Here is a 15,325-nt window from a genome sequence, read left to right as displayed (position 1 = left end):
CTTGGGTGAAAAATTCATGGGATAAAATCACTGACAGCTGTGTTGCCAATGCACTATGAGCAGGCTACTTGGACAAGTAGTGTTCATTTAAGGAGAGCTCTATTGCTAGGCATGACAGATTGGGGCCAATGGTTCTACAGGAAATGGAGTTATAAGAAATTCAGGTCGAAATTCGGGGGATGGACACTTATGACAATGTTCCAGAAGAAGATGACATGACTGTATTTGAATAACTGTGAAAGCCAAGGTGCAGATATTCTGAAGTTGAAATGTTTGTTGCACTGTTTATGTAGAATTCTCACACAGCTGTTAACGTGTTACTTAGAACTGTTGTCCAATAACAGAAAAGTATGAAATAAATGTCAATTTGTGTACATGAATAAATGTCAATTTTTGTACATGAATAAATGTCAGTTTGTGTTCATTAATAAATGTCAATTTTTGTACATGAATAAATGAATAAAGGTAGATTGTTGGATGGTGTGGGTAAATAAGGCATCCCCTGATAATAAGCCCTAATGCATATTTCGGCAGGGGAAAGAGTATAAGACCCGGTCTTATTTTCGGGGAAATACGGTATAATTTATGTCCAGCAGGACATACTGTTGATGCATTTTTAACACAAGTAACTTTACAAATATACTTTAGCTCAAACATCCATACAAATTAGTGTGATAGTCAAATAACATACAATTCTTCACAAACTGCCAGCTAGTTGTGCTGACATATGTATACATGTACTACCTTACTCTCCCTGGCACAGATGGCACTAGCGCATAGCATCACACCTCTCCACCCCTTTGAAAACTCAAGCTAGTTTTTAAAGTGACCATGGAAAAATGTTGCTTGAGAGAAATGGACTTGTCTGGGAACAGATTAACCTATACCCTATCTGGAGAGTCCATCTGCATTGGCATTGCTGACCCCACTACAGTGCTGCAATGTCATGTCATATGCCTGCAACCCTAGGCTCCACCTTAGTAACTTGGCAGTTTGCTGGCTGGCTCGATGTAGCCATGTTAAGAGATTGTGGTCTGTAACCACAGTGAAGTTCCTTTTATACAGACAGGGCTGAAGTTTCTGCAGTGCCCATACTATAACTAGACATTCTTTTTCTACAGCTGCATAACATTCCTCCCTGAGTTAGAGTCTACGGTTGAGATATACAACTGGATTCTCTTCTCCCTCTGAGGAAAATTGGCTGTACAGCTCCCACCCCGTGGTTTGATGCATCTACCTGCACAACAAATTATTTGCTGTAATCTAGACTGACTAACACAGGGGGTCCTCCCAAAGCCCCTTTAAACTTTTGGTATGCCTATTCGCAGGCTGGAGTCCATGCTACCTTATCTGGCCTATTTTTCCTAATCAGGTCTGTGATCACCAGATCTTCCTCAGACCCCTCCTGCCATCCACTGCAAATACTCAGCACCAGGACCTCCCTATCAGGCTTCATCATGTTAACATGGTACAATTTGTGCCCCTGATTCTCCTGCCCTGCAGGTTTACCACATAATTAACATCACTGACCTTCCTTACTACAACAAAGGATCCCTCCCAAACTGCCTGCAACTTGCTGCACCTGACAGGAATGAGCACCATAGCCTGCTGTCCCACAGCGTCCTCTCGGGCTCGAACATTCCTGTCATACCAGACCTTTTTCTGCCATTGGACTCCTTCCAGGTTCTCCTCGGCCAAGCCTATGAGCTCCCTAAGCCTTGTCCTGAAGTTTAGGACATATGTCACAACAGACTCTTTGCTGGATTCACACTCACCCTCCCACTCATCATGAATCACATCTAAAGGCCCCCTCACCCTATGACCATACAGCAACTCAAAGGGTGAAAAACCTGTGGATTCCTGGGGTACCTCTCTGTATGCAAACAGCAGATGGGGCAAATATTTGCCAACTCCCTCTTAAACTGGTCTGGAAATGCCAGTAGCATGGTCTTTAGTGTAGAGTGTAACCTCTCCCTAAAACCATTAATCTGGGGATGGTAGGGGGTGGTCTTTGGGTGCTTCATCCACAGTACTTCCACAGACAAGCCAGCAGGTCTAACCTGAAATTGTCACCTCTGTCAATCAGTATTTCTCTCGGGAAATCTACCTGCTGAAAATATCTAACAAAGCATTTGCCACCTTCTCTGCCTCAATAGAGGACAGAGCCACAGCCTGAGGGTATGTACTAGCATAATCTAGTACCACCAGGATATACTTCTTCCTTGTGGAACTTGTGGTACTCAGAGGCCCCACAATATCCATAGCTACTATCTGAAATGGCTCCTCAGTCATACGCAAAGGCATCAAAGGATCCTTGACCTTGTCTTCTGCCTTGCCTACCTTTTGGCACTGCCCACAGGTCCTGCAGTACCCTGCTAAATCCTTTACAATCTCAGGCCAATAAAAGTTCTGGATAATATGTCTCTTAGTATACTTTATGTCCATATGACCTGCAAAAGGAATGTCATGGGCAATGGCTATAAGTGCCAGATGGTAGGCTGTGGGCATTACCAACTGCTGTATTACCTCACCCTGTAGCCCTCCCTCAGGGGTCCACTCTCTGTACTGTAACCCTTTGTTCCAGTATACAGTCTCCCCTTTTCCTTGAGAATCAGGTGTCTCCTTAGCTACCTCCCTCAAGCCTCATAATGTAGGGTCCGAATGCCGAGCCTGTGTCTGTTCTACCTTTGTGACCCTTCCCAGCTCCCTTTTCACAGGAAGCCCAGTCTCTTCTGGCAGTGGTGTCTCACTGTCAGCCTGGGTACTACCACTCACCTCTGTCCTTGCAGTCATCCTGTCCTTGGGAACATCAGTACCTACCAGCAGCAGTGGCTCACTTTCAGGCTCACTGCTTCAGGGTAGCTCCCTCCCTGAAATAGCCACCTCACCAGCCAAAGCTTCAGGTGTGGGGTCTATCTGGGTCTCCCCCAGGCTACCTGACCACATGCCTGTCTCCAAGCCTGACCACATGTAACTGCATGCACACAAGGTACTGCATTAGCAGAATCATTCCCTATCAGGATATCTGCAGGGATATCCTCAAACACACCTACCTGCTTGTTTCCTTTTCCACCCTCCCAGTCAAGGTGAACCCTGGCCAAAGGTATTTGGAATGGGGTCCCTCCTAAAACTCTGACTGGTGTGGACTGCCCAAACAAGTGTTGCTTCTCTTTAACCACTGCAGGCTTCACAATGGTTATGTTAGAAGTGATGTATCTCTCTCTCTCTCTCTCTCTCTTAACAGTGGCCTGTCTTCCATCCACTAAGATAAGGTACAAACGTTGGTAATAATTTGGTAACCCTGTTGTCTCCAGACAACTTACCACTGGCATGCTGTTATTCCCACTTGCTGGCACATTCACCTTTTGTCCCCCACATTGCTACAGTGGACATTTGTATGCAACATGGCCCCTTTGGTTACATTTAAAACATCTAACCCTTGGTCCTGGCTGTGTACCTGACCTAATGGCTTCCCCTGTTACTGGTAAACTCTGTTCGGGGTAGTTTAGGCTGCCCACCATGGGTTGCCATGTAACCATGTGCAGCGCTGGGTGTCTGGTTCTTATGCAGTGATGTCCTGCTTGCTAAGTAGAGAACCCCTGTTATTCCCACTTTCTAGCACATTCACCTTTTGTCCCCCACATTGCTTCAGTGGACATTTGTATGCAACATGGCCCCTCTGTTTACATTTAAAACATCTAACCCTTGGTCCTGGCTGTGTATCTGACCTAATGGCTGTTACTGGCAAACTCTGTTCAGGGTGGTTTAGGCTGCCCACCATGGGTTGTCCTGTAACCATGTGCAGCGCTGGGTGTCTGGTTCTTATGCAGTGATGTCCTGCTTGCTAAGTAGAGAACCCATTTTCTCCCCAGCTCATCTGCAGAGGTACACTCCCGGTATGCTAACCAGATTCTCATGTACTCAGGCAAAGTGCTAAGTACTTGTTCCCTCATCAAAAGGTCTGTCAGCCTTTCAGAAGTGGTAACTTGACACCCACGCACCCACCTAAGAAAATAAGTGCTTAACTCAGCAATATAATCACATACACTTTCATCTGTCTTGCATCTATGCTCACAAAACTTTTTTCTGTAAGCTTCAGGTGTTAACTTAAAACAATCTAGTAAGCATTGTTTTACTTTATCGTAGTTTAAACAATCAGCATCAGACAATTTAGAAGCAGCAGCTACAGCTTTACCATGAAGTGTAAGGGGGTTAGGAACTATACCCAGAGCCCTTGGTCAACATTATACTGTTTACATACCCTTTCAAATACATGAATAAAACTATCAAAATCATGACCCTCTGTAAACTGTGGAAGAAATTTACTGACCTTTATTGGTTCTGGGGTTCAGTTATTCCCTTCCCCATTGCCTCCATAACCCTGACGAAGCGTTAGCATCTCCCTCTCATGTTGGCGCTGTTTCTCATTTTCATTGGCCTCTGAACGCTGCATTCTCTCTCTGATTCTATCTGTTTTGCCTTGTCTTCAGCATCCAAATTCCACAGTATCCCTTCAATCTCCAAATGTCTCAGTCTGTCTGCTGATTCTACTTCCAAATGTTTGGCTTCCTGTTCAAGTCTGTTTAACTCCAGATGGATTTTTAAGTCCTCTGAGGAAGAGGTGAACTGTTCTGTTTCTGAAGTCTGCACATCCCCCATCACTAGCCTGGTTGTCTTCTGGGTTGTGGTAGATGTTGTAGCTGTGACTAAGGCTGAAATCATTTCCTCTGTAGTCAGGTTGTCATGCAAAGTCCTTTGGCTTCACACACCTTGACCAACTGTTTTTTTGTCAGCTTGCTATAATCCTCGGCTGACATCCTTGCCTGCTTTCCCCTGACTAAACTAAACTAACAAAAATAAACTGTTATGAAAATGAAACTTTATGGTTACCTTGTGACTGCTGAGATACACACACCTTCAGTAACATCTTCCCAATGACTACTGAAATTCGATTAATATCCCACCCAGCTGCCTCCAATATGTGATGGGTCCCTACTCCGGGCCAGCAATCAAGGAGACTCAATCCTCACCACTGATTCTGGAGATGGATGGTCACTAAGAGCAAAGATGTATGTATGACACATAATGTCTTTCTAGGCAGTTTCCCTTGTGACTTGCCCCTCTAAGTGTCCAGAGTAGAAAAGACTGCCATCCCCAGCGGAGATTTAAAAAGAACAAGGCAGCATTATATTTTGTCAGCACGGCAACTTCTACCGAAGAGCCAAGGTGGTTCACATATTACTGTATTTCTCTGAGACTGCTGACCGTGGGTCCAAGGTACACTAAACAAACTTCCCTCAAGTACCTGATTTCTCCCATAACCTTAGCTGAATACTTTCATTCCAGATACGGAATATTATAATTCCAGCTAATTATTTAACTTTCACCTCATGCTTTACAGCCAATTTACTTACCTTGCTGAGCTACAAACTGCTTAATTTGCTGAAGGTGTAGCCCCGCTCCGTTTGCCCTCGCTTCGCTCGGGCTCTCTTCGCTCCCCTCCCTGCCCCCTATTCCCACCCGCCCCCAGTACATCTAAATTTATAACCCCCTAGCCACCCCCACACCACTCTGCCCCAATCATCTTCTTACTTCACTAATTAGCTCTCCTTATTCTCATCACACCTACTCATACGGCAACTACTCCCTCTAGTGGATCGCTACCATACTCTAAATCCTACCAACCTCTCTTCCTCAAACCTTAATTCTACTACTGTTTGTGGACTATTAAATCACTATTCCCACAGACATGTGGTACACCATACTAATACCCATCCTGCTAGCCCCATACCTCCTTACCTTATATGAAACACAACCTCTTGGAGGACTTCATGCCTCATATGGTCATACCTGTAACCCTGAAACCAAACATACCACTTTATTCACACCAGTAATACCAAGATGTTGCTCACATCATGCTCCTGTTCCCAGCACACTCACCCTAGCAAAATTAGTCCTAGACTCAAACACTATAGTAAAATAATAGATAAACTTATGAAACTTATCTCTAAGTTAAGACTCAACCTGTTAATTGACGGGGACATACACCCCAACCCTGGCCCTAACAACATAAATAAATCCTCTCTCTCTATCAGCAACCAAAGCTACACCCATACAATTCCTCATCTACCTAACTCTCTCTTAACCTGTCATCTCAACATCCATAGTATTAATAACAAACTGCATGAACTTCATGCACTCCTTGCTGATCTAGCCCCTGATATTTTGTGTCTCTCAGAGACCTGGTTAAAACCCTCTACTCCAGACAATGAAATACTCCCCCCTGGGTATAACATACACAGGCTGGACAGAGCATCCAGAAAAGGGGGAGGGGTTGCGGTTCTATACAAATCTGATATGATTGTAACTACCGACATTATTCAACCACCTCAGTCCAATAACTCTGAAATCCTAGCTACTAAACTGAAACTAAATAACAGCAAACACATCTATATAATCTGCATGTACATTCCCCCAGGTAATAATATAACCACACTTGAAGATACCCTATACTGGATATCCATCCACTACCCCCAAGAGACCATACTTCTAGGTGACCTTAATATTGACTGGAGCAATTGTTCCTCTGAAGCCCCTACCACCCACATTAACTTGCACTCATTCAAGCAAGTCATTAACACTCCGACTAGAACTAGCAAGCCCCACCAGAAAGAAAGTATACTTGATTGGGTGCTCATAAACAACCATCCCAACATGTATACATATGGTACCCTCTCTGATAGTCTTAGTGATCATCATCTCACATACATAATTAGGCATAAAATATCTAACCACAACCAATCACTACTAAGATATGTCAGAAACAAAAAAAATTTTGACTTAACCAAGTTCCAACTTGAACTAAAATCCTGCAATTGGTCAATGCTTAAAAGCCTCCCCTTAGATGAAGCAGTAATATATTTTAACAAAAAATTTCTGGAGATTCTTGACAGTCATGCTCCCATCCGCTCTAAAAAAAACAAAGCCAAAAACTGCACCATGGCTCTCAAATGAGACCAGGCTCAAAATTAAACTCAGAGACAAAGCATGGGTTCTATGGCGAACTACTAAACTCCTTCAGGATCAAATATTATACAGGCAACTTAGGAATGAAACTAAAAAACTTGTACTACTTGACAAAAAAAATACTTCAGCAATCTACAGTCCTTTCACCAAAAAAACCCTCAAAAATTCTGGGCTGGACTAAATAATCTAATACACCCTGGTAAAAAGACTACCCCTGTACCTCAGGCCCTCACTGACCCATCAGAATTAGTTGCAGATAGCTTTAATCGCTTTTTCACTGAGACCATACAAACCCTAGCAAGTAACTTGCCACCTAGCCCCTACAGCCCAAACTGCTCCACCTCTACTAATCTTCCACATTTTAGCTTCCAACCTATTGCTTCCTCATTTATACACACCCTACTCAAAAAACTAAAACCTACCACTCTTGCAGCTGACCAACTTCCAGCTGAATATCTACAAAAATCAGCTGATGCCATTGCCTATCCTATCTCAGTACTTATAAATTGCACACTAACTGAAGCTAAAATTCCTAATATCTGGAAAATCTCTTATGTCATCCCTCTCCATAAAGGGGGAGGCTCTACCGAACTATCCAACTATAGGCCAATTGCCACACTCTCTTCCCAGCCAAAATAATGGAAAAATGTATCCAAAAGCAGTTCATGAACCATTTAATTAACAACCATCTCCTGGCAGATACCCAACATGGCTTTAGACCTCACCATAGCACCACTACAGCCCTATTAGCCTTCTCTAACACCATTAATTCTTATCGTAATAATAACCATATCTCTTCCACTCTATTCCTGGATCTGTCCAAAGCTTTTGATATGGTGGATCACCAACTTTTAACCCACTCACTAAGACCACTCTGTCCAGAACCCAAATCTCTTCAATGGTTTGAGTCCTACCTAAGTGGTAGACAACAAGCTGTACTCTGGCACTCAAAACTGTCCACCTTATTACCAACTAACCTGGGTGTTCCACAAGGGTCTATTCTAGGCCCTCTGTTATTCTCCATCTTCATAAACGATCTTCACACTGCCATTCCTAGTGTCAACTGCATTCAATATGCAGATGACTCAACTTTGATATGGTCAGCCACGTCCCCTGCAGAGTTACAGCAAAGGACCCAAACTACCTTTAACACTGTAGAAAACTGGCTATCCAACCACCGCCTACTACTAAACCCCAAAAAGACCAAAATGCTTATATTCTTACCTACACTAAAGTCCACCCCCATTAACTTCATAATTAAATCCAAAGATGGCACAATTATCTCTCCTGACCCTTCTACTAAACTTCTAGGTGTCACCATTGACACCCACTTAAAATATGACCTACACGTCAACCACCTAATCAAAACCATTAATAAAAAGCTAGGCCCACTGCACAGATTAAAGACCTTTCTAACTCCCCTAGCCAAGGTAGCATTGCCCGTTCCCATCTTCTCTCTTCTCTTCTGTATGCGTCACCTCTCCTTCTAAATAACAACAAGTCCAATCTAAATAAACTTACCACCTGTTATAATCACATTGTCCAATCGAAATAAACTTACCACCTGTTATAATCACATTGTCCAATCTAAATAAACTTACCACCTGTTATAATCACATTGTCCAATCGAAATAAACTTACCACCTGTTATAATCACATTGTCCAATCTAAATAAACTTACCACCTGTTATAATCACATTGTCCAATCTAAATAAACTTACCACCTGTTATAATCACATTGTCCAATCTAAATAAACTTACCACCTGTTATAATCACATTGTCCAATCTAAATAAACTTACCACCTGTTATAATCACATTGTCCAATCTAAATAAACTTACCACCTGTTATAATCACATTGTCCAATCTAAATAAACTTACCACCTGTTATAATCACATTGTCCAATCTAAATAAACTTACCACCTGTTATAATCACATTGTCCAATCTAAATAAACTTACCACCTGTTATAATCACATTGTCCAATCTAAATAAACTTACCACCTGTTATAATCACATTGTCCAATCTAAATAAACCTACCACCTGTTATAATCACATTGTCCAATCTAATTAAACTTACCACCTGTTATAATCACATTGTCCAATCTAAATAAACTTACCACCTGTTATAATCACATTGTCCAATCTAAATAAACTTACCACCTGTTATAATCACATTGTCCAATCTAAATAAACTTACCACCTGTTATAATCACATTGTCCAATCTAAATAAACTTACCACCTGTTATAATCACATTGTCCAATCTAAATAAACTTACCACCTGTTATAATCACATTGCCAGATTCTAAATAAACTTACCACCTGTTATAATCACATTGTCCAATCTAAATAAACTTACCACCTGTTATAATCACATTGTCCAATCTAAATAAACTTACCACCTGTTATAATCACATTGTCCAATCTAAATAAACTTACCACCTGTTATAATCACATTGCCAGATTTGCCACCGGCCTCCCTTTTAGGACACATCACTGCATTAACCTAACTCAGCTTGGATGGCTCGAACTTCCTAGTCTCGTGCTATATAACCAACTGATCATAGCCCACAAAATCATTTACGCCCCTGATAACACTCCTTCACTCAAACACCTAGTCACCCTGTATAACAATCCACGACCACTTCGTTCCTCCAACAAGGTGCTCATCCAGACTTATAAAACCAACAACCAAGCCAGAGACTCTCTCCTGTCTAACTCCCTAGGTAAAACCTGGAACCTATTACCCCCAGAGATAACCTCAATTTCTTCCCTGTATCACTTCAAAACCAAGCTCAAACTATACCTGGGCTCCAAATGGTCTTGCTACTGTACTAAGCCTGGCTAATCCTCACACTACTATATAAATTAGTTACTTATGTCCTTCTTCTAACTAATAATCTCTTAGGATAGTATCAAATAGTTCCTATAACTTTATAATTAATGTCTTTTGCTGACTTCTTGTTGTAAATGATATACTGTTGCAAATGTATTTCTTACTTTTTTTCAGGCAACCCAAACTTTTGTACATTTTTTGCCTTTCTTTATGTTTTGTATGTACTACTCTTGGAGCTTTTCTCCCCGGGCCTCCGCTGAAAATGGACATATATCCAGTCGGACTATCCCGGTTAACAAATGTAAAATAAATAAATAAATAAATAAATAAAATTTTCAGAGCAGCTCCCTACACCAAGCACAATTTCCCTTAAGAGCACACAGGGAGCATGCTCCAGACCTGGGGCTGGACTCTTTCTCTCTCCAAACCCACATAAAATGCCACACAGAACACTTTGGAGCTCTGTGTCCCTGTTCCCAGTAGCTGACACACACATTTGTATATATGACTTTCACACAATGCATACAAACCTGGGAAAAGCTGGTGCAGATTTACTAGCTGTGCCCCTTTCTGCCCAGACTCTGAGGTAATCGCACTGCCACCGGTCAGCTACCCTAAGGCTCTTACAAAGGGTACCCAATTACTAATGTCTTTTGGCTTTTCCTGGTTAGGGATTGCCACAGCAGAACTCCAGTCTGCTAATGAATGCCAGTGGATTATTTATGGTGCCAAGTTGCCAGCCCGATGCCCAACCTTCAAAGAAGGCACACCCATTCATGCACGCACCTACCTGCATGTCTTTAAATGTCACTCGACCATGGGGAGGACATGCAGACTCCACACAGAAGGCGCTCCAGCCGAGAATCGAACGGGAGAACCTCTTGCTGTGAGGCGACAATGCTAATTGCTACACCACCGCTACTTCTACAAAGGGTACCCAATTATACTGTGTAAAATTAATACTAACACAAATGATAGAATGTGACCAAAGCAGCAAGGCTTTCAGAAGCTGCCACAGTGTCACTAAAATGAGCATAAGTACTCTCAAGATGTTAAAGGTATTCTCTAAAAGACCAGACACAATAAAAGGTATTAAAATATTTAATGATAAATAGTAAAACAGAAAGAAGAATACTGAATACAATAAACAACAGAGTTTCAACAACATAGATATAAAAAATAATACAGTTAGTTTCTCACAGATGCAGAAAACAATACTAAACTATTCTCACTAAATGTCTCTGACTAACTAAAAATGACTATTCCTTGACTACGTACTAAAGCAAGGTGAGCTGATGTGTGCTGATTGTCTTACCACAGCAAAAGCCAGATGATATCTCTCTCTGAATGTGTGGATGTGTGAGATACAGAGATATATATGTGTGGATGTGTGAGATATAGATATATTTCCTGTCAGAAATCTTTCCTGTCGGGTTCCAAAGTGCTGCTGCAAGAGTTCCAAAGAAACCAGATGCTGGTTAGAGAATGACATCACCTCCGTTCACCTGACTCTGGTAAAATACACAGAGCTTTGCTAAGATCTGTGACAGCATCTGAAAGCTATAACACAGTTTCAAACTTTCCACCCTTCTAGGGTTCTTTGATATTTGATCAGTTACAACAATACAACCTAATTTACTTGCATACACTCTTTCTCTCCAGCAGGACCTACTGTTGATGCATTTTTAACACAAGCAACTTTACAAATATATTTTAACTCAAACATCTGTACAAATAAGTGTGATAGTCAAATAATTTATATATTTGTTTATTTATTTGACATTTGTTTTACTGGGATAGTCTTACTGGTTACAAAACCCATTTTTAGAGGAGGCCTGAGGAGAAAAGCTCCACATTTATACATTGTACACATATTATACAACAGCTTAGACATATTATGCAATAGGTTACTTATAGAAGAAACACACAGATGGATATTACTAGGCAGGCAACATGCAGTCGTTTATATAGTACTATAGTAGAAACACTCAGAGATTACATTCACAAACAGATTTCAAACATTTTCTTTAAGATAGTAGTATTAGCCAAGAGTGTGTTTGGTTGTCGTGACATTGTTAGGTGTGGGTCAGTCATAGTGATGAGTGAGTAGTGTTCTACAGATAGATTGATACACAGTTTCATTAACTTTCTAGAATTTGTTGGTAGGTTACTTTAGAAGGAGGAGGTTAGTATACTAAAAGGCGGTATGGGGGGAAGTAGTGGATTAGCCTGAAGATAGGTGTCTTCATAACCATGATTTGTTTAGGTGTTCTTTTAGGGAAGCTTTAAAGACATAAAATTCTTTACAAAACTCCAGCTTTCTATGCTGGTACATGTACACATGTACTGCCCTACTCTCCCTGGCACAGATGGCACTATTTCATAATGTCACAACAGCCATGATGTGTAAAGTAGGATAAGGCTTATACACTGATTTCAACATTTAATTTTAGTTCCAAGTGTATTATGGGTATTATGTAAAGAGGTTAAAAGAATACATGCCACAGCCGGCACACCTGGACCATTGTGGAGTTATTGCTGGAAGACGAATGTCTGATAATAAATATAAATCATTGTTTCTAGTGCATGTGCCATTCAAAATGCAAACAAGCTAGTGACTTGGCCAAGGCCTTTGATACCATTCCCCACTCAGGTATCATTGATAAACTCACCAAACTAGGCATCAATCCTTACATCACTAGGTGGGTTGTGAATTGGCTCACAGACAGGACCCACAGAGTGAAAGTTGTGGATTCCAAGTCAGACTGTCGATCAGTCATGCGTGAAGTCCCACAGGGCTCAGTCCTGGGCCCTCTCCCATTTGGCATCTACTTCTCAGAAATCCAGGACAACACAGAAGGACTCTGGCCGACCAAGTTCACTGATGACTGCAAACTAGGAGTCATTATCAACTCCCCATATGATGCAGACATCCTACAAAAGGGCCTCTATGAGACCAATGACTGGTGTCAGAACCATGGCCTGAAGCTTAACGCCAAAAAATGTGTTATCATCCCATTTGGAAAAAACTCAGTTCCCACAAATTACCACATTGATGGGAAAGCATTTTTTCAGGACAACTGGGCTTATCCTTTCAGGATGCTGGAGAGATTGGAACATCTGGATCATTACAGGTTTATTGCTAGAAGACAGATGGCTGATAATGCATATATTAAACACTAAAGGCACCAGGTAGGAGTCCTCAGTCTGTCGACTCCTATTAGCTTTTAAGTGCATTCATTAGCTAATGAGATTTGAAATTTGTAGATCAAGGGATTCAAATGGACGGGACAAGATACCATTCTTTGCAGTTGTTCTGCTGCTTTATCTAAATTGGCTATGAAGACAGGATTGCGGCTGACACCAAAAAACAACCACAAAGCCTTCTATAGCTATATCAAAAACCTCAATGGCAATACCCAGATTTACTCTGAGTTATTGCACAATGGCACCTCCTATACTGAGCCAACAGATATAGCCAACATACTGGCCAACAGATTTAGTGCCAACTTTACCCCTCTCTCCCCACCAAGGGCCCTACCACAATACCAGATGAAAGCCTGGTACCCACCATTTCTGTGGCACAGGTAAGAGCTGCATTGTCCAAAGCCAAGAATACAGCATCCATGGGACCTGATAATATCCCTGGCTGTGTTCTACTTGAGCTACAAAATGAACTGGCACCACATCTGTGTGCCCTGTTCAGTCACAGCCTTACTTTAGGCTATGTCCCTAATGAAGGGCACACTGCTACAGTCATCCCGCTTCAATTATAGACCCTGGGAACCACTGCCTTATTAGCCTGACAAGCCTGGTATGCAAAGCTATGGAGCGCATCATCATGGACTTGCTTAACAAAGATATAGGCAATCTCCAAACTCTTGACCCCACATAGTTTGGCTTTGTCAAGGGGAGATCCTGCCTGCTGAACCTGGCTGAATTCTTCGAGGCAGCCAGCAAGGCTGTGGATGAGGGTAAGGCAGTGCATACAGCCTAACTTGACTTGGCCAAGGCCTTTGATACCATTCCCCACTCAGGTATCATTGATAAACTCACCAAACTAGGCATCAATCCTTACATCACTAGGTGGGTTGTGAATTGGCTCACAGACAGGACCCACAGAGTGAAAGTTGTGGATTCCAAGTCAGACTGTCGATCAGTCACACGTGAAGTCCCACAGGGCTCAGTCCTGGGCCCTCTCCCATTTGGCATCTACTTCTCAGAAATCCAGGACAACACAGAAGGACTCTGGCTGACCAAGTTCGCTGATGACTGCAAACTAGGAGTCATTATCAAGTCCCCATATGATGCAGACATCCTACAAAAGGGCCTCTATGAGACCAATGACTGGTGTCAGAACCATGGCCTGAAGCTTAACGCCAAAAAATGTGTTATCATCCCATTTGGAAAAAACTCAGTTCCCACAAATTACCACATTGATGGGAGTCCACTGAACACTGAAGAGATCTGGGAACCCAGGTCGACAGCCACCTCACCTTCGACCACCATATTGCCACTGTGGTCAGAAAGTCCTTCTACATGGCACATCTTATAACCAAAGGTTTTGTATCCAGGGAAAAAAGAGCTCATCATCCCTCTTCTCTACTCATCCTTCATTAGATCAGTCATCGAATAGAACGCCCCATTTGGCATGTACCTGACCAGACACCTACAACAGCTGGAGAGGCCACAAAAGTTCCTCACAAAAAGAATCCTAGGCCTTAAACACATGTCCAGTTGTTCTCAGTCTCTTATTGTTTACTTAGAGGTGATCTCTGCTTGACTTTCAAAGCCATGTCTGACCCAGCCCTACTTGAAATGCTACACCTAAAGAAATCCCAATCCCCCATGCCACACGCTCCAGAGATCATAACCTCATTACTACAATTAACAGAACATGCTGGAGGGACAGGTTCATCTCCCAAAGACTGCCCATACTCTGGAATTGGCTTCCCATTCATGTCAAGCAGAGCACCTCAATGGTCCCCTTCAAGAGAAATCTTGAAGAGTGTATGAGTAACAGAAAGTTCACTCCAAGGATCATTCCAGTTGCACTACTGGATTTGGGTACTGTGAACTAACATTGGGGAGCATGGTGCCTGGGCAATTTTTTGGGGGCTAAGCTTATAAAGGCTCCAGGGCCATTAGCCTAGTACACACCTATGAACCTATGATCACCCAGAATCTGATTTTACAAAGTTATTTGCACAACTGAAGATTTCAAAGGATATCAGGATATAATGTTATTATAAATAAGGCACAAGGGGTAAGCATTACTTATTGTCTATCTAAATCATTTCAAAAAATACATTGGCATATGGAACCAAAACAATATAAAATAATGAAGTATCCAGATAGCATTCTCATTAAAAGAAAGTATAGACATCTCATATAGAGCACTTTTAGAGAAGATAAATAAAATTATAACAATATGGAGAAAATGCTGGTTAAGATCAGAAG

The sequence above is a fragment of the Protopterus annectens genome, chromosome 15.part0 (genome assembly GCF_019279795.1).
Source record: "Protopterus annectens isolate FY-2018-M chromosome 15.part0, PAN1.0, whole genome shotgun sequence".
NCBI classification, from domain to species: domain Eukaryota; kingdom Metazoa; phylum Chordata; order Ceratodontiformes; family Protopteridae; genus Protopterus; species Protopterus annectens.
Note: the sequence above shows the minus strand (reverse complement) of the source record.